This window comes from Nuphar pumila, chromosome 4 (genome assembly GCF_984573655.1).
Source record: "Nuphar pumila chromosome 4, dmNupPumi1.hap1.1, whole genome shotgun sequence".
In the NCBI taxonomy this organism is placed as follows: Eukaryota; Viridiplantae; Streptophyta; class Magnoliopsida; order Nymphaeales; family Nymphaeaceae; genus Nuphar; species Nuphar pumila.
In genome coordinates, this window is record NC_143252.1 from 14184782 (window position 1) to 14210139 (window position 25358).

A 25358-nucleotide genomic window follows, 5' to 3' on the forward strand; every position below is an offset into this window, starting at 1 on the left:
TCGTGCGATGTGCAGAAAATAAATTGAATGACCACCGAAAACGATGGTATTGGTTTTTATTTAAGTGAAAACTTCAAGTGAACAATGGAATGAATCTTAACGAATGGGAATAAATAATGACATTGAAAAGGAAAACAATAATCCAAGGGAAAACTGCTGAAGGGACAATTCTCAAACATAAAATAAAGGTTGTTGTTATCCAAAAGAATTCTCTCTACCACGCAACCCTAGAATAGGGTTTTTAAAAGGGGTCAACTGGATCCGGGTCTCGGGTCTGGTCCTGGACCTGAGACGTCTTCTCGTTGCTGCTGGGCCTGGGATGCTCAGACCCATGTTCGTTTGGAATAAGTACGCAGGGGTACATCATCCCTGCCTCTTGGTCCCATGATCTGGGTCGGATCCACTACGTGGGTTCGATCCTCCATCCCATTGGTATCGAGATCATTGGACACGCCCGGGTCACTCTGTGTAGACCGGGCCCGGTCCTGCTCTGCATCATTCTCTCCTAGTTAGGAAGAAGTCGACTCTGACGACTTGTTGTCACCACAATAAACATATAGATCAGACACATTGAAGATAGGCGAAATGTTCCAATCTTCGGGCAGTTCAAGAAGGTAGGCATTCGGACCCAATCGTCGAAGGATCTTGAATGGGCCATATTTCTTAGAACTCAATTTACCATAAGTACCCACTGGGAAATGCTCAGGACGCAGGTAAACCCATACTAACTGACCAACTTGAAACTGGACATCTTGACGACCTTGGTTTACGAAAGCTTTGTAAGCTTCGTAACTCTCAACAAGTTTGGCTCGGACTTGTCTATGTATATCACGCATGTATTCAACGGCATCAAACGCGTCTGAGGCTAGGTCTAGGAGACTAGTCACAGGTGTTAGATCTACTACATGAGTGGGTGACCGACCATAAACCACTTGAAAAGGAGACTTGCCCGTGGACCGGTTGATGGAACTATTGTAGGCGAACTCGGCTTGCGGCAAGACTAGGTCCCAAGTTTTTACATTTTCACCAACTAGACTCCTCAGTAGGTTTCCTAAAGTATGGTTTACGACTTCGGTTTGGCCATCGGTTTGTGGGTGGTAGGCATTGCTGAAGTGGAGCATGATTTTCAATAAAGCCCATAAGCGAGTGTCACGATTTGAGATGATCGTGTGAGGCAATCCATGAAAGCAAGCCACGTTCTTGATGTAGTACGAGGATACTAACGAGGCATTCGCTTATACGGGACAAAGATAGCCATTTTTGAAAACCGGTCAACCACTGTAAAACCCGTGAAATTTATGAAATTCTAAATGAATAAAAGGGAGCAGTTATGTGAAATAGTAAGATTTTAAGCTAGACACTACAATTTTTATGACTTGTGGTTTCTAGAACGAAACCGATAATAAACTCTCACAAGTGGTTTTGGATCCGGATCTTGGCAAGATCCGATGATCCGACCCGACTCACAGGGCCCAATGGGAAAATCCAATGGTTTCGGGATAACAGCGTGAGATCCAAATCACATTTAAGGCAAGAGAATGCAAGTTTAGAACAAACGGGTGAAAAATCAATGTGAAAACGGAAGAATCCATCAACAAGGAAAAACGTCCCATCGTGACATAAAGAGAATTTTCTGCAAAAGTAAACACCAAGTGATGATGTGGTGTAGTGGTAGGACGCACGGTCGTCTGAATCCACAACCCGAGCTCAAAAACTCAGAGCGCCCACGTAGAAGTGAAAAAAACCTTGCTTTTTCATGAAATCCGAAACGAAACTGAAAGGGTTAAATACAATTTAATCCACACACTTTGCAACGAAAAACAATGTAGCACAACTGGTGGGGCTCGTTACCCCTTAGGTTGAAGACCCAGGTTCAAAACCCCCTGTGCACAAATTATTATTTTTGTTTTCACAAGAAAGTGATGATTTCTACCTTGGTGAAAAGGGTAAAAACGTGGGATTAAGTTAAGCCTAAATTTTTTGCTTTTTCATCGCACTCTACCAAGGATCGAGGAGAATCTCATGGGACATGGAAGAGGGGTACCCATAAAACAAATAGTGAGGGAAGTTAGAGAAAATCATGCGAATGAGAGGAGGGGGCATTGTTGGAAATAGACATCACCCACCAAAAACGTGAGATTAGGGTGAAGATTTAATGCTTTGAAAATTTAGTAACTTCCCCTAAATAGAGGAGTTAAATGAGAGATTTTTGGTAAGGAGTTACACTAGACGTATCTCTCTCTCTCTCTCAACGTTTCACCTTCTTCCTCCTCTCCCATCGTGAGGGTCGACCCCATTGCTAGTCGTGTGGACCATCTTTGCTGGACGTGTGGACTCCATTGTCGAAGTGTGTGTTGCTCTGACGAAGGTACGAAGTTGCAGCCTTGCCGTCGTGAGACTCCAAAGAGGTAAGGAGCATTGCTATTTGTATGTGAGTGGTTGATGCCTTGTTGCACATCTGTGTTGCAATATCATGGAGTTTACGCGACAAGCACCACCTATATGTAGGTGCGTTTAGAGCCTCGAGACCGAGGTGGCACGAGCTGAAACACCTACTCGCCAATAGGTCAATATGTAGTGGTTCAGCCAATGGTTCTCACCCTTGGCCAATATTGGGGCACTGTGGTGTTCTTTGTAAGGGCATTATGTTCCTATGTGTATGTCTGGTGATGTGTAGTACTCATATCAAAATCTATAGTTCAATTATATGTAGGAAAATACATATATTTTGGTGTGGGCATTAGCCATAACGGATCCAAGGTCGAAACAATCTTAGGTAGGCGAATGGCATGGAACCTATGAGGGGTTGCCGGAAAACGCCTTGGTCTGTGCATCGATTCACTCTATATAGTGGAATCGGTAGTATTAGCCTTGTATTGAATGCTCACAAAGAAAAAATAATAATAAAAAGATGCGCCCTTTTAAAAAGTTACAGAAAAACGGCGAAATTAGTCGACTGGAACAGTAGTTAGTCGACTGATAATATCATCAGTCGACTGATAAACCCTTCAGTCGACTGCTGCTAAATTTTTTTCCAGAAAACAGACATTCTGTCCGGTCGACTGAAAAAACTTTCGGTCGACTAATTTTATGATCAGTCGACTGATGCTAAATTTTTCCAGAAAACAGACATTCTTTCTGGTCGACTGATAAAACTTTCGGTCGACTAATTTTATGATCAGTCGACTGCTAAACCCTTCAGTCGACTGCTGCTAAATTTTTTTTCAGAAAACAGACATTTTGTCCGGTCGACTGATAAAACTTTCGGTCGACTAATTTTATGATCCGTCGACTGATAAACCCTTGAGTCGACTGCTGCTAAATTTTTCCAGAAAACAAACATTCTGTCTGGTCGACTGATAAAACTTTCGGTCGACTAATTTTATGATCAGTCGACTGATAAACCCTTCAGTCGACTGCTGCTAAATTTTTTCAGAAAACAGACATTATGTCCGGTCGACTGATAAAACTTTCGGTCGACTAATTTTATGAGTAGTCGACTGATAAACCCTTCAGTCGATTGCTGCTAAATTTTTTCAGAAAACAGACATTCTGTCCGGTCGACTGATAAAACTTTCGGTCGACTAATTTTATAAAAAAAATAATAATAACGTTTTGCTTAGAAGATTTAAAGCAAAAAGGTTGGTCGACCGGTGAGCCTATTGGTCGACTAATAAACATGAAAAATTGAGTAAAGAGTTTTCTAAAATGCTTTTCACGAAGGGTTCTTTTAGAAAAGTTTTTCTAAAGACTTTTTAGATGAAATGCAATTGAAATATCTATGAAGGAAATAGTTTTGATGGTAAACTAAATATGTGATTCACATATGGACTTTAGGATTATGTCCAATACAGGGAACACACATGATAAAGTTGGATAATGCCATGTTGCGGCATAACCAGTGGGGGTACGAAACGTACACTCGAGCTCATAAACAAAACTGAAAATGCCGAATGTTTAAGTACTCGACATAAAGTTGAACCAGAATTATGAGAAATTGTGGTTTGTGCCTTTGAGGCATTCGATGGGTAATGTGCATATACTAAGATCAACCTGAGTGTGGGTTGGGGTTTTGAAAATCCCCTGTGGTGCAATGACTTGCACATAAGAATAAATAAAAATATGCACACATAACCTAAATATGGGATTCTGGGTATACTTGAAAGATGGTATATGTTACTGGTTTCCCAAGGTTCTGGGTACATCTGAAAGACGATGTATGTTACTGGATCCAAACAAAACAAGAATGAAAATTATGTACATATATTATAATTATGGGATTCTAGGTATACCTGAAAGACGGTATATGTTACTGGTTTCCCGGGATACTGGGTATACCTAAAAACGGTATATGTTACTGGTTTCTCAGGGCTCTGGGTACACCTGAAAGATGGTGTATGTTATTGGACCCATGGTCTACCTTGGAGAGGGTAGGTGGTACCAGGGTTACCGGAAGCGCCTAGCTAAAAGGGGAAGCGCGCTTCCCCGAAGCGCGCTTCGGAAGCGCGAAACGTCGTGCTTCCGAAGCGTGGGGGGAAGCGTCCCCCTTTTTTGGGAAGCGCGCTTCCCTTTAATGGGGGACGCGTTTCCCTTTAATGGGGGGGCGCGCTTCCCTTTAATGGGAAGCGCGCTTCCCATCTCGCTTCCCCCACGCTTCACCCTCGCTTCCCCTTTTTTTCCAATTTTTTATATTTTTTATTTTTTATTTTTATTTTTTTCGCTTCCCCCTCGCTTCCGAGACGCTTCCTAGGTCGCTTCCGAGACGCTTCCTAGGTCGCTTCCGAGACGCTTCCCGAATCGGTCCTAAGTGGTCTCACGCTTCCCTGCTTCCTAAAATTTTGAAAGTGCCTCGCTTCTCGCTCCCGCTTCCCGTATCGCTTCCCGCTTCCGCTTCCTCAACTGGCAACCATGGGTGGTACAAGTTTCGTGGACATTCTAGTTTTTTTTTTGTGAGAGCTAGGCGTCTCACCCGGTCCCCAGTCCACGAAGTTAGGGGACCAGGACTACCAGTATGTCCTAGGTGGTAGATCCAAGTCTTCTGCAGAAGTATGGGGTGCATTCTAATTTTTGTTCTAGCCACTGGGGAGTTCTCTCTCGGTCACTGACTGTCCCCTTTGGATATCCGTACGGCTAGTCATACGGGCTATTAAATAATAGACCCCCGTATGGTCTCGGTCCGCTACGATGTCTATGCCTGTGCGTACCCACAGGGTAAGAGTAAGATATGCATTAAATAATTTAAGTTGACTGGAAACTTATCTCTGAAGAATTATATACTGTTGATTTGACTTTAGTAAAACTTGTGGAATCTACAGCTTGTACTAATGTGGATAAATATACCTCTAGTTCAGTCATCTTTTGCATTGTATCATGAATTAGAAAGCATAATCATCTTCTTAGAATGTTATAAACTTTCATGCTAGTTATATATGCAGTTATTGCACATATTTGTACACAGGTCACTGAGCACCACATATAAATATAATGCTTCTTACGCAGACAGGGGAGTCTGACCCTTCTGCTTTAAATGTTTTTCAGGTAACAACTAATTGGAGCATCGGGGTGTCGTTTTGGATAAAGCCAAGAGATTTCATTTATTCAGTATTTTATGTTTGAACTCTGATTAGTAGATTTACATTTCTGTTATGGGATGTAATTAATGACATTAATGTTTCAATTAATGAATGGTATGTTTAGTACTTCTCTGTTTTACCCTGTAATGCACCCGACTTGTGTTTTCCGCACGTCCGCTATTTCAAAAAAAAATTTTACTCCAAATTTTTTTTACTATAAAATGTTGGGGCGTTACAACCACAACTAAGATGAAATCAAAACGACGTGAGGTTCTGGGAAGACCCACAATAAAATCCATGGAAACATGTTTCCAAGGCCGCTCAGGGATGGGCAACAGAGTATACAGACCACTATTCTGATGTCGACCCTTGGACACTTGACATACTCGACAACTCTGGATAAACTTGACAACATCTTTGCGCATTTTTGGCCAAAGGTATTGTTCATCTAACAGTGCGAACGTCTTATCATGTCCAAAATGCCCAGCTAGTCCGCCTTCATGTAACTCGAAAATCAATTGGAGTCTAAGAGAGAATGCAGGCACACATAACTTATTACCTCGAAAGAGGTAAACGTTGTGTATACTAAACCGTGGGTCGGTTGTGCTATCAGAGGAGAGGCACCCTTCTCAGACTTGCTAAAAATCAGGGTCCGTCGGGTACAACTCATTACACTGCTCAAACCCAATGACTTGCACTGACACAGTCATCAAAAGGCTATTCTTCCTGCTAAGTGTGTCAGCTACCTTGTTCAAAGTACCTGATTGATGACGAATAGTGAAGGTGTACTCTTGCAAGAAGTTGACCCACTTGGCATGTCTAGCACTAAACTTCTTTTGACTATTCAAATATTTCAATGCCTCATGATCCGTGTACAAGACGAACTCCTTATAAATGAGATAATGCCTCCAATAATGAAGGGCTTGTACAACAGTATAGAACTCGACATCATAAGTGGAGTATTGGCACCTTGCTTGAGTCAGTTTTCACTAAAAAAAGCAATGGGCTTGCGATTCTGACTCAAGACTGCACCAATTCCCACTTTAGAGGCATCGCACTCAACCTCAAAGACTGCGCTAAAATCAGGAAGGGCTAAGACAAGGGCACTAGTCATTTTCTCTTTGATGAGCGTGAAGGCCTTTCCCGCATCAGACGTCCAATGGAAACTAGTACCCTTTAGGCACTCTATGATAGGGGCCATGAGGGTGTTGAAGTTTCTCACAAAACGACGGTAGAAAGTGGCTAACCTGTGAAAACTACGGATCTCTCCTATAGTCTTTGGGTAGGTCATTCTACAATCGCACGGACGTTGGCGGGATCCGCCTTAACTCCATCAGACGACACAATGAAACCCAAAAACACAACACTTGACATCATAAACTCACACTTTTTGGCATTGACATACAACTTTTCCCTACTTAAAATCTCTAAGACCGGACGCAAATGACTCAAATGATCAGACAAAGAACTATAAATCAAAATGTCATCAAAATATACGACAAACTTCCCTATACAAGGACGCAATACTTGGGTCATCATATTCATGAAAGTACTCGAGGCATTTGATAACCCAAATGGCATGACTAACCACTCATACAATCCATCACGTGTCTTGAATGTCGTTTTTCACTCATCCCCTCTCGGATACGGATTTAGTGGTACCCACTTTTTAAATCAATTTTGGAGAAAATAGAGGCACCAACTAACATATCATCCAAACGAGGAATGGGAAAACAGTATTTGATAGTGATGCGATTTATCGCTCTACTGTCAACACGCATGCGCATGGACCCATCTTTCTTAGGAGTGAGCAGGGCGGATACTGCGCAAGGGCTCACACTCTCACGAATAAAACCCTTTTGCAGTAATTCCTAAACCTGCCTCAACAACTCGGCATGCTCGGATGGATTCATGCGATACGCAGGGGGATTGGGGAGACTCGGCCCCGGGACAAAATCAATAGCATGTTGCACCACCCTCATCGAAGGTAGACCATCAGGAAGGTCGTCTGGCATAATGTCGCGAAACTCCTCAACTAGGGGCGCGATGTCCGCGGGAACTGGCAACGACGTACTCATAGACTGCTTAGCCACGAGGACATAACAATAGCCATCCTCTCGACAACGACTCAAGAAGGTCCGGTAAGATAGGCCCGCGAGCCGGGGAACTCGCTCAGGCTTATCCACAGTGGAAAAACCGATCTCCTTAATAGGGAGAAGGACTATTTTATGACCCTTAAAAATAAATGAGTATGTGTTCCTACGGCCATCGTGAATGGTCTTGTGATCAAACTGCCAAGAACGTCCCAAAAGAATGTGACATGCACTCATAGGCGCTACATCACACCACACCTCATCGTGGTAATGTTCCCCCATGGAGAACCGAACTAAACAACGTTGGGTGATAGGAACCTCGTTTTCTCTTTTGAACCATGCCATCTTGTATGGCTGGGACAATTTCTCTGTTTTCAGGTTCAAGGTGGACACGACACTCTCGGACACCATATTTTCACACGCCCCAGTATCAATTATAACATCACATGCATGCCCCTTACAGTTGCACCGGGTTCTAAAAATGTTATTTCGCAACCATTTTGCAGGGGTCGACTTTCGGGGTGCGGTCAAAACATGACGGATAGACAATAAATTTTCGACGTTGCCATCGAACTCTACGACTTTCCTCTCATCCTCTCCTTCAACCAACGACTCACTATCACTATCAGACGCTGACTCAACAATACCCTCGACAAAATGGGTGTTCTTGCTCACGGTGGGGCACTTGGATGCGACATGACCTAACTCCTGACACCTAAAACAACGAATGGTAGACTCACTAGGCTTGGCCTTGGATCTGATATGGTACGCAGGTCCGGACTGGTCGGGTTTGCTAGGATTTACTCTAGGGGTGGACTTTGAGTCTTCCTTCCTAGGGGAGCTCGCTCCCCTGGTTGGGAAACTCGACTTGGGTCAGTTGGACTGGTCACTACAGAGGTCCTATATTCCTGCCTCCTTTTCAATTTTTCCTCCATATTCATGGCATAACTGCTTGCTTGATCCAATGACTCGACTGTGACACAACTGAAATCATCAGAAATAGCAGGACGGAGACCAGAAATATACCTCGTGACTTGTTGGCGGGCGGTCTCCTCGATCTGCACTCGCAGAGATAGACGATGGAACTCAGCAGTGTACTCCGCCACAGTACGGGTGCCTTGACGCAGGGTCAGGTACTCCTTGTAGGCTCTCTTAGCGTGGTCTTAAGGCATGAACTTTGACTGCATCAATCTCTGCATCTCCTCCCATGTCTGTATGCGCTCTAGTCCATGTCGCTCCCTCGACCTCTGCAGTTCAACCCACCATGTCTTCGTTAGGCCTCTCAACCGAGTGGACGCTAGAGAGACACAGCGGTGCTCAGCTACAGTGTGGTAGTCGAAGAAAAATTGTACGGCATAGGCCCAGTCAAAGAACTGCTCTGCATCGAATCGTCCTGCGAACTCTGAAAAGTCTAGCTTCACCCCGTAGGTGGAGGGGTGCTCTGGTGCTCTCTGCTAACGAGTTTCCACCATTCCTGCAGGATACTCGTTCTGAAAAGCATCGTCATCCAACACTGCTTCATCACCCTCTTTGCGGTACTGCTCGCCTGGATGTTGGTGCTGACGAACTCCAACGACGTGTGGTCGACGCTCAGGTCATGCCGATCCCTGCTGAATCTACATGGCGGCTGCTGGAAACTACCTCGATCTGGCTCGCCCATGGGTGGGAACCATCTGTGGTCAACGTTGTGGCACCGGTATGACTGGATGTCCTACTAAAGGTGGAAGGGTCGCTCGGGTTATGGGTTTTGGGCTGGTGGGAAATGGATAATGTGAGTTCGGGTTATGCGTCAGGTTAGGATAGGGGTAATGTGTTGGGTATGGTACCGGGTTCTGGATCGGGGACGGGTTAACGGATTGGGTCTAGTACGGGTATTGGATTTGGTTGGTATAATACTGGGATGATTCACCTGATTGGATCTGGATCGGAGCAAGACCTAAGCTATTTGTCGGGCCTAGAATGGGATAGGTAGGATCATGGATCAAGTTGTGGTGTGAGAAGGTCTGGTTTGAACTCGATCCTTGGTCCATAACAAGATGGGTCTGGTTTTGACCTGGCTCAAATTCAAGCTGGAACTCCGTCCGGGTCCGATATAAGTTTGGGTCGGTAGGGGATCTGAATTGGGGTTCAAAAGTAATAGGTTGGATCTGGTTCGGGGTGACCTGCAAACCGGACCCAACTGGCTAAGTCGCGTAATGGGGTTCGAGGCCCGGACCCACTCCCTGGGACCCAAATGATGGTCCTCGAGATCCGGGTATGGGTCCCGCTGTCACAAAGTTCAGTCCGGACCCTCTTGGGTTTGGACCCATCCACAAGGACCCCTTACCCACTGCACGCTGGTAGGCTGCAGCAGCGCCCCCACGCGCGGGCTCGAAAAAGTGGGTCGGATCAACCCCGGCCCTGGCTGACGTTGTTGTGCTAGCAGCCTGGCCCAGCATCACGCTGGGGCCTTGCAAACCAGGCTCGGGCTGCGACAGGCACAATAGCATGAGGCCAGGCCTGCGCACCCGAGCTGACGCTGGGAGGTACGGCCAGAGCCCCGTGATTTGGCTGGCAAACATCAACGGCCAAATTAGCAGCCGTGACAGGATCCATTGTTAGAGAAGGTACCAGATTCGGGGCGGTGGCGCGACCACGAGAGATCGGCTGGCCTGGTTTGGCTGCGGCAGCATGTGCTTGATTGTCTTCGCCGTCACCCAATCCCGCTCCCATTTTCAACATAGAAGCCGCGCGCGCCTCCCTGGACGACTCGATGGCCACGATCCGATCTTTGAATCCATCCAGTCGTTTCGACATGCCAGCTATGTCCTTGCTTACGTGTAGCATGTTTTCTTGGATCTTGGTCATCATGTCGTTCATCCGCATCATCGGATCCTTGTTGTCGGTTTCCTCCTGCTCTTTTCTGCTTGTAGGATCGTTTCTCGCTTCTTGCACCATGCCGTTGACAAAGGAGGAGGGTTGGTGCTCTGATACCACTTTAATGCAGCGAGGTATCAGCTTTCACGGGCACTTGAATGCGGAAAAAAAGAACACGACTCCCACGTCGTGCGATGTGCAGAAAATAAATTGAATGACCACCGAAAACGATGGTATTGGTTTTTATTTCAGTGAAAACTTCAAGTGAACAATGGAATGAATCTTAACGAATGGGAATAAATAATGACATTGAAAAGGAAAACAATAATCCAAGGGAAAACTGTTGAAGGGACAATTCTCAAACATAAAATAAAGGTTGTTATCCAAAAGAATTCTCTCTACCACACAACCCTAGAATAGGGTTTTTAAAAGGGGTCAGCTGGATTCGGGTCTCGGGTCCGGTCCTGGACCAGAGACATCTTCTTGTTGCTGCTGGACCTGGGATGCTCGGACCCATGTTCGTCTGGAATAAGTACGTAGGGGTACATCATCCCTGCCTCTTGGTCCCATGATCTGGGTCGGATCCACTATGTGGGTCCGATCCTCCATCCCATTGGTGCCAAGATCCTTGGATACGCCCGTGTCACTCTGTGTAGACCGGGCCCAGTCCTGCTCTGCATCACTTGATCAAAATCAAATCTGATCGTGCTTTTGTCACACCGATTTTGTCTCGTCATCTTATTCCCAATATATTTCTTGTTTGATTTTCAATATTTTTCTCCTTCTCAATCTTGATCAGACCTGATCAAAATCAGATCTGATCGCGCCTTTCTGTTAAAACCGATTTTGTCTCGTCATCTTATTCCCAATATATTTCTTGGCTTCACCATCTTTATCAGATTTGATCAGATCTGATCTGATCACGCTTCTTTGTTATTAATATATTCTGCGTTGTTTTCTTTACTCTTAATCTGGTTCTAGTTTATCTTGTTGATCAAAATCAGATCTGATCATGTAATCGACTGTCTATTAACCTCGTTTTATTCTTTTTTTTATCATATCTGAACAGATTCAGATCTGGCTTCATTGCCTTTTGTTTTTTTTTAAATTCCTTTCATTCTTGAACAGCTTTAAATCAATATCGAATCTGTGCATTACTTATGTGTTCTTTTAAATCTCCGTACTCAGTGCTTACCTGTTTATTCAAATCTGAATAATTGCAGATCGAAATTCAATATTCAATCTAAATTAGATACCAGATTTGAGATTTTGTTTCAGCTTTCCTTTTACTTATTGTCTATCGTTCATCACATAGCCTGATGTAGTCTATTCTGCAAAAAAAAAAAGAAGGTTCCAGTTACTTTTAGTCATCTGTGTGACTATTCTGTCAGCAAAAAAAAAAGTAAGAGGCTGCAGGAACTTCCTTAAAGTTGAAAGTTGTTTTTCGCTATATTGATTTCTTTAGCTATTATCAGGCTGTACACATTCTTCTTATTGTGAAACATGGATTCATTTTCTTCTCAGTCTGGTCTTTCTTCAAGTTTCCTTAGTCAACTCGTGTCTGAAAAATTAAGTAATTTCAATTTCCTCACTTGGAAGAGGCAAATCATTTTTTTCATTAGGAGTCAGGATCTTTCTGGACATCTGGATGGATCTGTTTCAGTCCCTCCAGAGTTTATATCTCGAGAAAAAAAGGACAGTAAAGGAGCATTTACCACAGTATATGTTAGAAATCCAGAATTTGTAGTTTGGATGAAAAGAGACCGGGCGCTAGTTGCTTATATTACCTCTACGTTGTCACAAGAGGTGCTTGTGGCAATTCCAAACGACTGTACGGCCATGCAACTTTGGGAGAGACTAGTTCAGACATATTCACAGGTTTCTCAGGCCAGGATTGTATTTCTTAAAAGAGAATTTCAGATGTTAAGAAAGGATTCCATGACTATCATGGAGTACTTGAACAAAATGAAGATCATCACAAATCAATTAGCAGTTGTTGGGTGTACAGTGACTAATAAAGATATGGTATAACAAACTCTAAGTGGATTGGGGCCTGACTATCATATGATTGTTACTTCCTTATTGTGTTTACCTGAAGTGCCCAGATTTGAAGACCTGCGTGCAAAATTACTTCAATATGAGATGAACTTAAAAGAGTTTTCTGAAGAATCGTATATGCATACAGGGACGCAAGATGTTCTTGCCATAGGGGTAGCTTATGTACGAGGACGAGGATGAGAAAGTTATTATATTAAGGGAAGAGGAGGACAAGGAAGAAGTGGACAAGGAGGCCATGGACTATTACCTACACCCAACATATATCCCAACTCACAGCGATAGAGGCCAATTCCTACTTGTTTCTTGTGTAATAAAAAGGGGCACATCAAAGCCAACTGTTGGTTTAATCCCCTAAATAAAGGAAAATTAACACAGACTGAAGCAAAGAGAGAAACAAATAGCACAAAGGCCAGTGGAGAAGTAAAAGAGTTATTATTGTCAGCCTGGTGATATTGGTAAGCTCCTAAATCTTGTTCCTTATATTGGTAGAAATAGTATAGTTATTGGGGATGGATCCCACGATTTTATCTCTCATATTGAAAATTTTGTTATACCTATGTCAAAGTCCTCTCTCAGTCTTTCAAAGGTTCTTTATGCTCCTAACATCAAGAAAAACATTGTTTATGTTTCTAAACTTGTTGATGATATCAATGCTTCAGTCGAATTTACTCCCTCTTATGTTCTTGTCAAGGATCTCTGCACGAGGGAGTCGTTCGCTAAAGGAAAACGACAAGGCAATATGTATGGTTTTCAAGAAGATTCTTCTGCTCGTGTTCGCACAGTTGACCCAAACTTGAAGCTCTCCTCATCGTCGTCCCCTGTGATTCTTATATGTGTTTTTAGTGTCTCTGAATCAAATAAGTTGAATCTTTGGCATGGTTGTTTAGGTCATTGCAGTAGTATTTTCATTGAGAAACTTGTCTCAAATAACCTCATTCCCAAGTCTAGTTTAGGAATATATGTCAATGACAACAAATGTTCTAGTTGTCTCTTATGTAAGAGTCATGTTTTACCTTTTCATTCTATCAATAAAAGAGCTTCAAGACCTTTTGAGATTATCTGTTCTGATGTTTGGGGGCCTGCCCAGTTGCTTTTATATCTGGAACTAGATATCATCTTATATTTGTTGACAGTTATTCTTGTTGTACTTGGATTTTTTTTATGAAACACAAGTCTGAGACCTTCAAGTTCCAAAATTTTCACTCTTTTGTCAAGAATCAATTTTCTGAAAACATTCTTTGTTTCCAATGTAACAAAGGAGGTGAATTCTCTTCAATTGACTTTACTAACTTTCTTCAAAGTAATGGAATAAGGAAAAGGGTGTATTGCCCTCATACACCTCATCATAATGGGATTGCTGAAAGGAAACATCGTCATATTGTTGAGAGTGCAATGAGTATAATGCATGATAGTAATCTTACGATTACTTTATGGACAGAAGCCTTTTATTCAGTAGTCCGTGTGATAAATCGATTGCCATGACTATTTTGCAGAACAAGTCTTTACTTTTCCCTGTTTGAAGTTCATCCCAACTATCATGATTTGCGCGTATTTGATAGTATATGTTATGTTCATATTGACAGTTTTATGCAGATGACTATAAAGGATACAGGTGCTATGATCTCATGAGCAAGCGCATCAAAATATCAAGAAATGTTATCTTCGATGAATTGAATTTTGATCATCGACGCATTACTTCTTCTGATTCAAATTCTAAAGTTGAGGTCTATCATCCTTGGTTGAATTCTAAACTTTTCTCCGGTACTAATGATGTTTGTCCTTCAGATTGTGATCAAAGGAATAAAGAATCTATGCCTGCTGATGAGTTGATTGCACATAAAAGTACAGAACCATCTTTGGACCCAAAAAGGTGTAAAGGTTTTGTTTATGCACGACGAGGAAGAGAGGTGCCCACTATTGTTAATCAGGAAATTGATACATCCTCTACATCTACTTCTACCTTTGATGTTAGAAGATCGACTCGCTCTCGTCATCCAATAGAAAGATGGGTCAGTCATAAAAAAAATTCACTGGACTTTCAACTTTTTCTGACTGCTTTGAGCAAGGAAGATGAGCCCACGACATTTACTTAAGCATCAAATTCTAAAAAGTGGATTGAAGCAATGAATAAAGAAATGGAGGCTCTACATGAATGTGGTACCTGGGATGTTGTTCCGAGACCATCTGACAGAAATGTAGTTGGGTTGAAATGGGTGTACAAAATAAAGTACAAACCGGATGGGACTATAGAACGGTACAAGGCGAGACTTGTAGCCAAAGGATTTACACAGGAGCAAGGACAGGATTATGATGAGACTTTTAGTCCAGTTGTGAAAATGGGGACAATCAGAGTCATATTGTCTTTAGCTATCGAACATTAGTGGAAAATTAGTGAACTTGATGTCAAAAATGTTTTTCTTCATGAAAATTTGAATGAGGAAGTATACATGGAACAACCCACGGGCTATGCAGAAGGTAATCCTACAAAATACATATGTAAATTAAAAAGGGCGATATACGGATTGAAGCAGGTGTCTCGTTCTTGGTTTGATAGTTTCTCTCTTGAAATACAAAAGTATGGTTTTAGGCGATCTCTCCTTGACCATTCCTTGTTTATATTCAAGAACCAAGACATAGTTACTCTCTTGTTGATATATGTAGATGATATTATCATCACAAGTAACTCCAAAGTTCATATTGAGGAGGTCAAACATCTCTTAAATCAGAGATTCAAAATGAAAGATTGAAGGATCTTGGGAAACTACGATACTTCCTTGTAATTGAAGTTGATAGTACTTCTGAAGAAATGACTCTCACACAACATAAGTACACTATTGATGTTCTCAATAAGGTAGGTATGAAAGATTGCAAACCCTTGGGTACTCCTAGTGTCCTTCACCAGAAACTCAGTTCTCAAGATGGACATCTATATGAGAATCCTACAAAATATCGTAGCATAGTAGGCATGTTGCAATACCTTACTTTCACTTGACCTGATATTGTTTACTCAGTAAATCAGGTATCTCAATTCATGCATGAGTTGTGTGAAGGGCATATGAAAGCAGTTAAACAGATACTTAGGTACTTGAAGGGAACTGTTGGGGATGGTCTTCTGTATAAGAAAAAGACAAATGAGCAAAATGCACATGAAATTATTGTCTATACTGATGCAAACTGGGCGGAAGATCCAGATGAACGTAGATCAGTATCCGGCTATTGTGTGTTTGTTGGGATGAATTTGGTTTCATGAAGTAGTAAGAAACAAAAAACTATTGCTAGATCAAGTACAGAAGCCGAATATAGGTCAATGGCAGCCACTACTGCTAAAGCTACCTGGGTTAGGCACTTACTAACAGAAGTGGGAGAATCGATCTCTCGATCTCTTCTTTTATGTGATAATCAAAGTGTCATCAATATGTCCTTTAATCCCATTTATCACAGTCGTGCCAAACACATCGAAATAGATCAACATTTTATGAGACAAAAGGTAGAAGAGAAGGAGATTGAGCCTAAATTTGTACGAACTACAGATCAAGTGGCTGATATATTCACAAAAGAATTGACCAAAGACAGATTTGGGATGTTAAAAAGCAAGTTGTTCATGGTTCAAAACCATGCACAACTTGAGGGAGGGTGAAAAGACGCGTTTTCCTTATATCGGGTCACAGGTCAAATGGTCCAGACCCGTAATTGTGCCCTTTCATTAATGGCACATATGTAATTATGTCTTGTTGTAAAAGGGTATTTTAGTACCTTAAGATTTTGTATTAAATATAGCATATAATATAAAGATGGATAGCCGACTCCTGTATTGGGGAAATCGGGTTGTAGCTCCTCTCTCTCTCTCTCTGTTCCTCACCCTTCACGTACGATAAAACCCTCCCTCCCAGCTCCTCCCTGTGCACCCTAAAGCCCAAGCCCCACCCTCCCGTTCTCTCTCTTCAGTCGCGTCGGCACACCGGACCGGTGTTGCTTCCCCCCCCCCCCCCCCCCCCCCCTTCAAGTACGCACATCTCTCTCTCTCTCTCTCTCTCTCTCTCTCTCTCTCTCTCTCTCTCTCTCTCTCTCTCTCTCTCTCCTTGATCTCCTTCATGGCAACACCAGTCGGGTGCTCCACTATCACCATCGCACCTCTCACCTTCTTCTTCTAGTGACCTCATCGAAACACCTCCACCGCTGCCACCACCATACCCAGCCATCATCACACCACCCACAACGTGCCTCACCACTACCTGAGGCTTACCGGAAAGCCTTGTTGCCTCCCTAAACCGACGCTCTTTGGTGTTGCCGGACACCCGTGACAGAGCCACTGACCTCCTCTCTGTTCTAGTGAGGAGGCCCACCACCATGGGCCCTCATTTTTGTCGAACTAGATCAGTTCACCAGCCCAGTCGAAGGCGACCCTGCCTCTCCTCCTCGGCATGTAATAACCTAAATTTTTCCGTTAATTTTTAACGCAAAAATTGTTTGATTTGGGCCTAGTATCCAAGTTTCGGATCCAGGACCCATAAAAGGGGTCGATATAGGAAATTAATATCTTATCTATAAAAATATATATATATATAAGAGTTTAGAATAGGGATCCAACCTGTGGATCCACATTGCCAGTGAGGCATAGATCCAACACTCGGTTGGATCCCAGGTCTCGGACCCGGTCCGCACCCCATGTAACGAACAGTCAAAAAAAAAGATTTTCCCGGACCCGGGCCGGACTCGAACCAGACCCGGACCCGATAACCCTTTAGGGTTATAACACCCGACGTAGGAGGGCGAGGGTTTTTAAAACCCTCTTCCTCCCCCGCGCCGCTCTCCCCTTCCCCGCTCGACTGAAGAAGGAAACCCCATTGGGGTTTCCCGAACCGCGCCTTTAAAAGCACGCAAGGGTGAGGGAGGATCCCTCACCCATGCGCTCTTCCTCCTCCACTCTCTCTGTCACCCTATCTTTCTCCCTCTCCCCCGTATTTTCTGGGCCGGTTGTCGACGACCTCGCCTGATGCCTTGCCTCCTCCTGCGGCTCCCTTTCCATGGCCTCGCTTCCCGGTGACCACCGATCGTCGAGGACCTTGGAGTGTCGGCGACACCTCCCTCAAACCCTCTTGTTAGGAGACGGCGATTTTCGTACACTCCTGATCGCCCGTTCGCGGCAAAGGTTCGATGGCTGGCATCATCCCCTTCTCGCAACAGCCGCAGCCCCCAAGCGCCGATTTGAGGTATGGGTCTCCTCTTTTGAAAATAGATGAGAAATCGAACTCTGGTTTGATTTTATGCTTTTTTCGGATGGAATCCAAGGGAAAAGCGTTTTCATGGTGGATTCCTTCATGAAGCATGGGGGATGACCCATGGATCGTCCCCATGGATGGTTTTCTGTGTTTTATCATCCCTTAGAAAGAAAAAAAAACCTTGGTTCGGATGTTGTTGGGCTCCAGCCGATCCACGTGCCGCTGAGCCTGTTAGACAGTCAGCCCCAGCCGACTGGGTCGGCTGGGCTGTGTGTGTTTAACCCAGCCGACTGGATCGGCTGGGTGGTTCTGCTGCACGACAGACTCAGTCGATTCGGTCGGCTGGGTCATGTCCTATAAAAAAATTCTTTATCAGGGCTGTCAGCGTGCCCTGACAGCATGTGCACATAGGCCCAAATTGGGCTTGTGCATAGGCTGTCAAGCCCAGCCGACAGGGTTGACTGGGCCGATTCAGCCAGCCCGGTTCGATAGAGGGGCTGTGTGGCCCAGTCCGGCCTTTGGGCAGGCCTGGTAGGGGTAGCCAGACCCGACCCAGCTGACCCGAGTCAGCTGAGCCTGCTGGTAACCCCAGCCGACTGGGTCGGCTGGGGGTCAAACCTTGTAGGGTCAATATATATATATATATATATATATATATATATATATATATTGTTGTGTGTAGTATGTGTTTCGTTTGTATACCTCCAGGAATTTTTTTTTTATGAAGGTTTCAGCTGTGTGTATGCTAGAACTGAATTTTCACATGCTTGTGAATCCCAAATGGGACGTGACCAATGTCCAAATGCAGTGTTACTACATTTGTATCTTGTGAATATGTACAAAATCTGAAATGTAGTTGCACAAGTAGTCATATGTGTAAAGCTATGTCACAGGGATTCGGCTAGCAGGGTGCCGCACCCGTGTCGACGCGACTCGACGCGGGTGCGGGTGCAGTACCGGGTGCGGTCAACCCGATCCTGGGTGCGTTGACCGCACCCAAGGTCATTTTGGTCCATTTTTGTTTGGATTTTTTTTTTAAAAAAAAAAAAATCTGCCCTACGAAATGGGCTGCAGAATTTAAAAAAAAAAAATTTCTGGACAGCTGCTTGCTTGCTGCTGCTCTTGTTTTATAAAGGGGCACTTGTGTCCACAACATCTGACGAGCTTTGTTGGCATCCTATGCTATTCCTGCCTCCAAACAATTAATTCACAATGTTGGAAAACATACTGTTAACTTGGAAATGATGATCCATCTTCCTCAAAAATTAAAACCAAAATTCAAGAGCCTTTTGAAGTCTTTATGCTTCAACCAACCAAATCCTTTTTCGTCAAGGATTTTCTCTCTCCATAATAAATGATAATGGTGGTTGTAGAGTAGAGCCTTGGTGGCTATTAGTATTCACTTTTCTCCTGACGAGATGGGTGCTCTAGTCGTAGCCTTGTGTAGACCTCTCTTTTCCACATGTCAAATCCAATAAATTTCTTTTAGCTGTCATCTGTGTGCAACTGTATATAAAATGAAATTTGAAGAACCCTAGGCAGTGGCGTGGCAGTGGCGTTGTAGGCCTCGTGAAGACTCTCTCTCCAACAAACCACGTCAAACCTTTCGCTTATATTTTTTTTCGTGAAGACCAGGGAGTTTCAGACATGATTGAATCATGACAGTCAGCAGAACGCAGCAGGTTGGGTCGATCAGATTGCCAATCCTTTCGATTCATCAATTTTGTCTCGTTGAGCTTAAGTACACAACAAGCAGAACGTGGGTAACAAGTCTTCAAACAAACACACCAGCAAAAAAAACTGAACCCCAACTCGCGTCGGGGGAACCCCCGACCCCCTTCTATATCTCTCTCTCTCTCTCTCTCTCTCTCTCTCTATATATATATATATATATATTACATTTTTGCCCCTGTCGCACCCCCGAACCCAGGTTTTTTGGAAGTGCCGAATCCCCGCACCCGCACCCATGTGACATAGGTGTAAAGAGATGCATATATGAAAGTTTTGCATGTGATGTCATCATGTGAATGAAAAACATGTATTCACCATGAGTAAATACATTAAGTGAAAACATGCATTTGACATATTTGTGCATAGTGAATGAAAGCAGACAATAGACTGAATAGGTGCATTTCATGAAAGCGTGCATGGGTCACTATCATATGGATTGAATATGAAAATGCTTCTAAATATTCTTATCTCACGCGATAGTTGAAACATGCAAATATGAACGTGTACTTAGAAAGCATATGATTTATTCTTGTATATGGCATGTTGTTATGGTTTTTGCGTATGGTGTGTCGATGATTGAAATGAATCATCGTGGGCCTGGGGGCCTCGAGCTATGGTTTGCTCTTTCCTTATTTACTTTTAAATGCATCGCAAAAATCATATTTACTTTTATTGCACTGTTTTGTGTTTACACGGGCGGGAGCCCCGTGGTGACTATCGCAGGGGTAGATGCGAGTTTTTACTTTTTCTTTTGCATGTTGAATTGCAAAACTTAATAAATGGTTTTAACTAAAAAGGTAATTAATAAGAACAGTGTAATATATGTACTGAGATCTCTCATCGAAAGAATAAGCATCTTAGAGGTTCGGTTTTGAGGGACCACGAGGATATAAAAGCTCTGTGTACTTTACTTTGACCCTTGAACCCGATATTGAGATTTCTTCTCTTAGCCACGGTTTTAGGGAGAGTCTGTCACTTTACCTGGGGGTGGTGTGTTCGACACAACTGTTGTTTTGGTATACCAAGGAAATAGCACTTGTGGACGTGGAGTGTCCCTTATGTCCCCGACATTAGATGTGGAGGTCTAATGTTCTGAAGGTAATTCGGTCGAGGGCAAAGTGGAAACCCAGTAATAAAATACAAATTGTGTGTTAAGCTACCCTGAAACCTAACTTGACCCCAGAGAAATTATACCCGTTTGGTGTATCCATGGGCGACGGTAATTAAAAAGATGAACTTAAGTTGTATGCATTTAATAGGACATATATATGAAAATGAAAGCTTTAATAAATGATAATAAAGTGTTCATGCATTGCACATAAATTATGCATATTCCTGCTATGCATTAGGGGATGCATCTTTTATCTGTTCCTTTAATTGTTACGTGTTGGTGGATGCATGATGTTTAAGTTCTAATGCATGTTAAATATACTGCTTTTCATTGTGATTCATGTTATTGATTTATATTCTTCATGCTTAATAAATGTTTCATATTGCATGAATGCTTAATTGAATTATGTAATTGTCATAATTACATTTCTCTGAATTATTGCATGAGATCGTATTTGTATTCTTTATGCTCATTTAATTTCATTAGAGGGATCTGTACGCAGAATTCTTCGGATTTCTGACCCCCGCTTTCTGTGGTTTTTCGCAATTGCATATGATCAGTAAAGCGACTGGCTTCTGGGAAAATTACGGGTGTCACGTACTTGCTAGACAGATCACAGATGAACAACGCGGCTCTACTTTTATTTTATTTTCATTTCATTTAGTTATTGCACTCTGAATTCTTTATTTATGCAATTGTCTCTAGACTTATTACTCATTAATTCAATAAAGGTTTAGTTTGGTATGGATGATAATTATAAGCTCTATTGTGGTTGGTTGTTTTATCTAATTGAGAGTGGAACTGTAAAGGCCTCGGGTTTCTGGGATTGTTTCCGCACTTAAAAAAAATCTGTATTTTCAAGGGGTATGAATTGGGGTCGTTACACAGCATCCCCTTCCTTTGCATCCGACCTCCCTCAAAACCTCTCGTATCTCCTCTTTTCGATGAGCAAAAACCCACCGACGGCGGCACTAGTTGGTGACACAACCCGCAACTACCTCCTCGTCGATACCCTCCTTGCGAGTTGCACATATAATCACCACCATCACCATTGCAGGCCCTGCCCTGACACCTTACTCGCAGGCCCATCCCAACCGCCTCCCTCCACTTCCTCTTTTGCATAGGAATCGAGCCTGGCTCAGCTGTGGCCTGCTCGGTTATGGGCTGGCCACTACCTACGACAGTGGCCCATCCACACTGGGTAGGCCCGACCGAGTTGCGCTCGGTCAATATCGAGCCCAGCTCGGTCCCCGCCTTTAAACCGAGCCCAATCTAGTTCTCTCAGCAGGAGGACCGAGCATAGGCTCGGTCCTATCTTGTCTGGGGACCAGACCAAGCTCGGCCTTATAGACGAGCCCTCTGTTTTCCCTTGTACTTTTTGCTGCACTCGAGCAGCAGCAACTTCTAGTGTTGTTGTCCGGAGTCTGGTCGAGCCATGCCGAGCTCGGCTACCACCGAGCACAACCTAAGTCAGGCTCGTACCTCGAGCCGACTCAAGTGCACCGAGGTTGACTCAACTTCACCTTGTTAACCCGTCGGCCCTGCCTGCCTGGTTAGGTGTTGTCAAGCTGAGATCAACTAGCACCAAGCCCGACTGAGATTTGACCCTTGCGACACAAACGTCATTTATTCTATTAAATTAAGTTTTTTGCATCGTTCTTTTCAAAGCACAATAAAATATCTTTTAGCGCACCACATCGACGCAACGGACAAGACATGCTTACCAAGGCACAAGCCCTTAAGAACCTACGCTCGGAATCGTCAGTGAGTCAGACCATCTCCGAGGTAGGAAAAAGTTGCATAAGAGAACAAATGACGAAATACTTCTAACTTATACGTATTATATATATACACATATATATATGCTTTTAACTCAAGAATACAGTTTTGCGTATTCTTGTCTATTTAAAATTATGTCATTTACTTTGTTATCGCACTGCAATGTGCATAGGCTACTAGTTACGTAATTTATTTAGCTGATGTACGGTTTTGTACAACGTGCATTGCTCACGCAATTTATTTAGTCGATGTATGATTTCGTACATCGTGCATTGCTTATGCAATTTATTTAGTTGATGTACGATTTCGTACATCGTGCATTGCTTACGCAATTTATTTAGCTCGATGTATGGCATCGAGCCTTACTTTATGTGATTTACTTTGTCGTCACGCTGCAATGTGCACAAGCTTATGCGTTACTATATATGTATTTTATATACATATATATAACCTTACAAGGTACATGTACTCCTGCCTACTTTAGATTACGCGTGCATTTAAAGATGCATATTTGCGCATCCTCGTCAAGTCTCTATTTTTAAAAGGGTTTCACATGCGAAATTTCAAGCTCGTCTTATTCGTTGTCTCGAAAAGCAAAACAAGTATTTAGCGTTTGCATTTTCGCAATTGAGTTTTTCCTTCAAACCTGCGTAACAGAAAGGCTTTGACTATGTAGCCCTAGGTGGTAAGTACGCTCGGTCCTTTTCTTTGGTATCCGAAATGACCCGGATATTCTTCGATCTAAAATACGGAACGTTGAAATTTCTAAATAAATGTTGAGGTTTTTTTCTGAGAAACCGATATCCCTCTCATCATAGTGGTACTATCAGACATGCACGGAATGTTAGTACTACGATGATTGGATGGGAGGTTTACAGTAACTTTGTAGTGTGAAAATACATGATGATTAAAAGAAAATTACATAAATGGTGATGATTGTCTTCACCGACAAGATGCTCGATTTTGTTTAAAAGACCAGAACATGTAGAATGGGTCGTCAGTTAAAATATAACCTGACATACCCATTCGTCTTTTTGGTTCCGTCAAGAGAGAGGATGTGATGGTACAAAATTTTCGATGGACAGGTTGTTAACAACTACGCTCCTCGAGTAGCAATGATTTGATGTCCCCGATCATCGGAGTTAAGGGACTGGATTATCAAAAATTATCTTAGGTAGTAGGTCCCAATTTCTTCTGCAGAAGTTTGGATGGATCTCCTTGAGCAAGTGGCCTGTAGGAAATTCTCTCTCGGTCATGGACCGTCCCCTTAAGAGCGGACTGAGCTAGTTGTCCGGGATATTAAAATACATGGAATAACAAACCCCCAGACAGTCTCAATTGTTTTTACATTTTTCTTGTATATACCCTCAGGACAGGTAATTATCGAAACAAGATTATCATGCTCGTTTTACTTATTCTGAACTGCACATCATGAAAGGAACAACGTATATGTTAGTCTTGTTTTGAATTTTGATATCTATGCACGTACCAGATTTTTATAAGTCTGACTCATTTTATGGGGTACAGGTGATGATTAGGTCGATACGACAAGCGATGGCGTGATGACGTAATGATATCAAGATCTCACTCTTTCTCTGATGTTTCGTTCCTGAGCACGTTTTGTAATTTTGCATAAGGGTTTTCTTTTGAAATTCCTCTTTTGTATAAACTTTAATTATCAAAAACCTTGGTTTGAATCTATGTGGTTTCAATGCTTATACAGAGATACAAATCTATTGTGTAAAGGAAAGTTCACCTGTAATGCGCCTATGGTCCATTGACTTGTTATTTCAAACACTATTTTTTCGCTGAACTGACATTTTAAACTCTGAAAAATGATTGATTGCAAAGCATTTAAATTTTTCCTAAAAGATTACAAGTTTGGGATTTTTGGGCGTTACAAGGCGGGCTTCCCACCTATCTAAGAAGCTTCCGGTAACTCTGGTATAGGTTAAGATTGTAAACTGTAATATCTGAAAGTTAATGGCCTCAACTGTAACCTTGTAAAAGTGCATGTGCTGCCTTTAGCATGGCAAGGGCAACAAAAGGCTAAGAGTCATAACTAGAAAAGGTAGGCAAAATGAAGCTTTGAAGTCTCGTTTTTTCATAGTACTGTGTGGATTGTGCAAAATTGGCACAAAGGCATTGAATTCCAAGTAATTTCAATAAAAATCAACCCAGGAATACAAGATCAGCCAGTGAAAAGAAATTTATGACTGATTAGTTGCACAAACTCTTGTCTATACCAAGATTTAGTCATTAGTTGAAAGCATGATTAATTACTTGATTGAAGGGGATGCTTAGCAAACAGGCAAAAATGACCCTAAATTTTTACAAATGTTAAAAACATTTGGCTCTTGAAACTGCCAAAAAAGCATCAACTGCACATTGTCTAATATGAATCAATATGTCAAGTGTCATATCTACATGACCCCATGATAGCAAAAACGATTGTACTGTAATGTAGAGTAGTGTACAATATTCTGCAAGATTGCTTCAGAACCAAATCACACCATCTATAGAGTCATTAAGATAGTCCTAGTGTTTTGACATCAATTTAAAAGCATGTACCAGCTGAGTCACACCCGTCACCTGCATGGGACATGACACATGAAGTGCTGTGTCAGAGACCAAGGAGACTCCAACCAAGAATCGTGGGCCAGATCCTCCCAACATCTAGAGAAAAGATACTGAACCTGGTTCTTCTCATTAGATGGAACAGGGTGTGCTGGTCAGACATCTAGCATCCCATAAGATGTTTAGGTTTTGGAATATACTGGCTTATGAGTGATGAGCCAGTTACGCCTTATGTTAACAGTGAGTATTGTGCATAATGTGTGACAGGTCTTGTGGCAGCCAGCAATCAATTCAACTTTTACTGGCAAAGCTAGGTGGAATTTGTCTTAATTAAAAAATAGGCGTCTCTTTCACATGAGAA

The 25358-nt window shown here is 42.7% G+C and overlaps 1 protein-coding gene across 2 annotated transcripts in view; it reads right to left on the reverse strand.

Moving 5' to 3' along the window:
* LOC149839445 (6-phosphofructo-2-kinase/fructose-2,6-bisphosphatase-like) overlaps positions 1 to 25358 on the reverse strand; it is a 200072-nt gene that overhangs the window by 169612 nt on the left and 5102 nt on the right. The gene's annotated exons all lie outside the window — the stretch shown is intronic.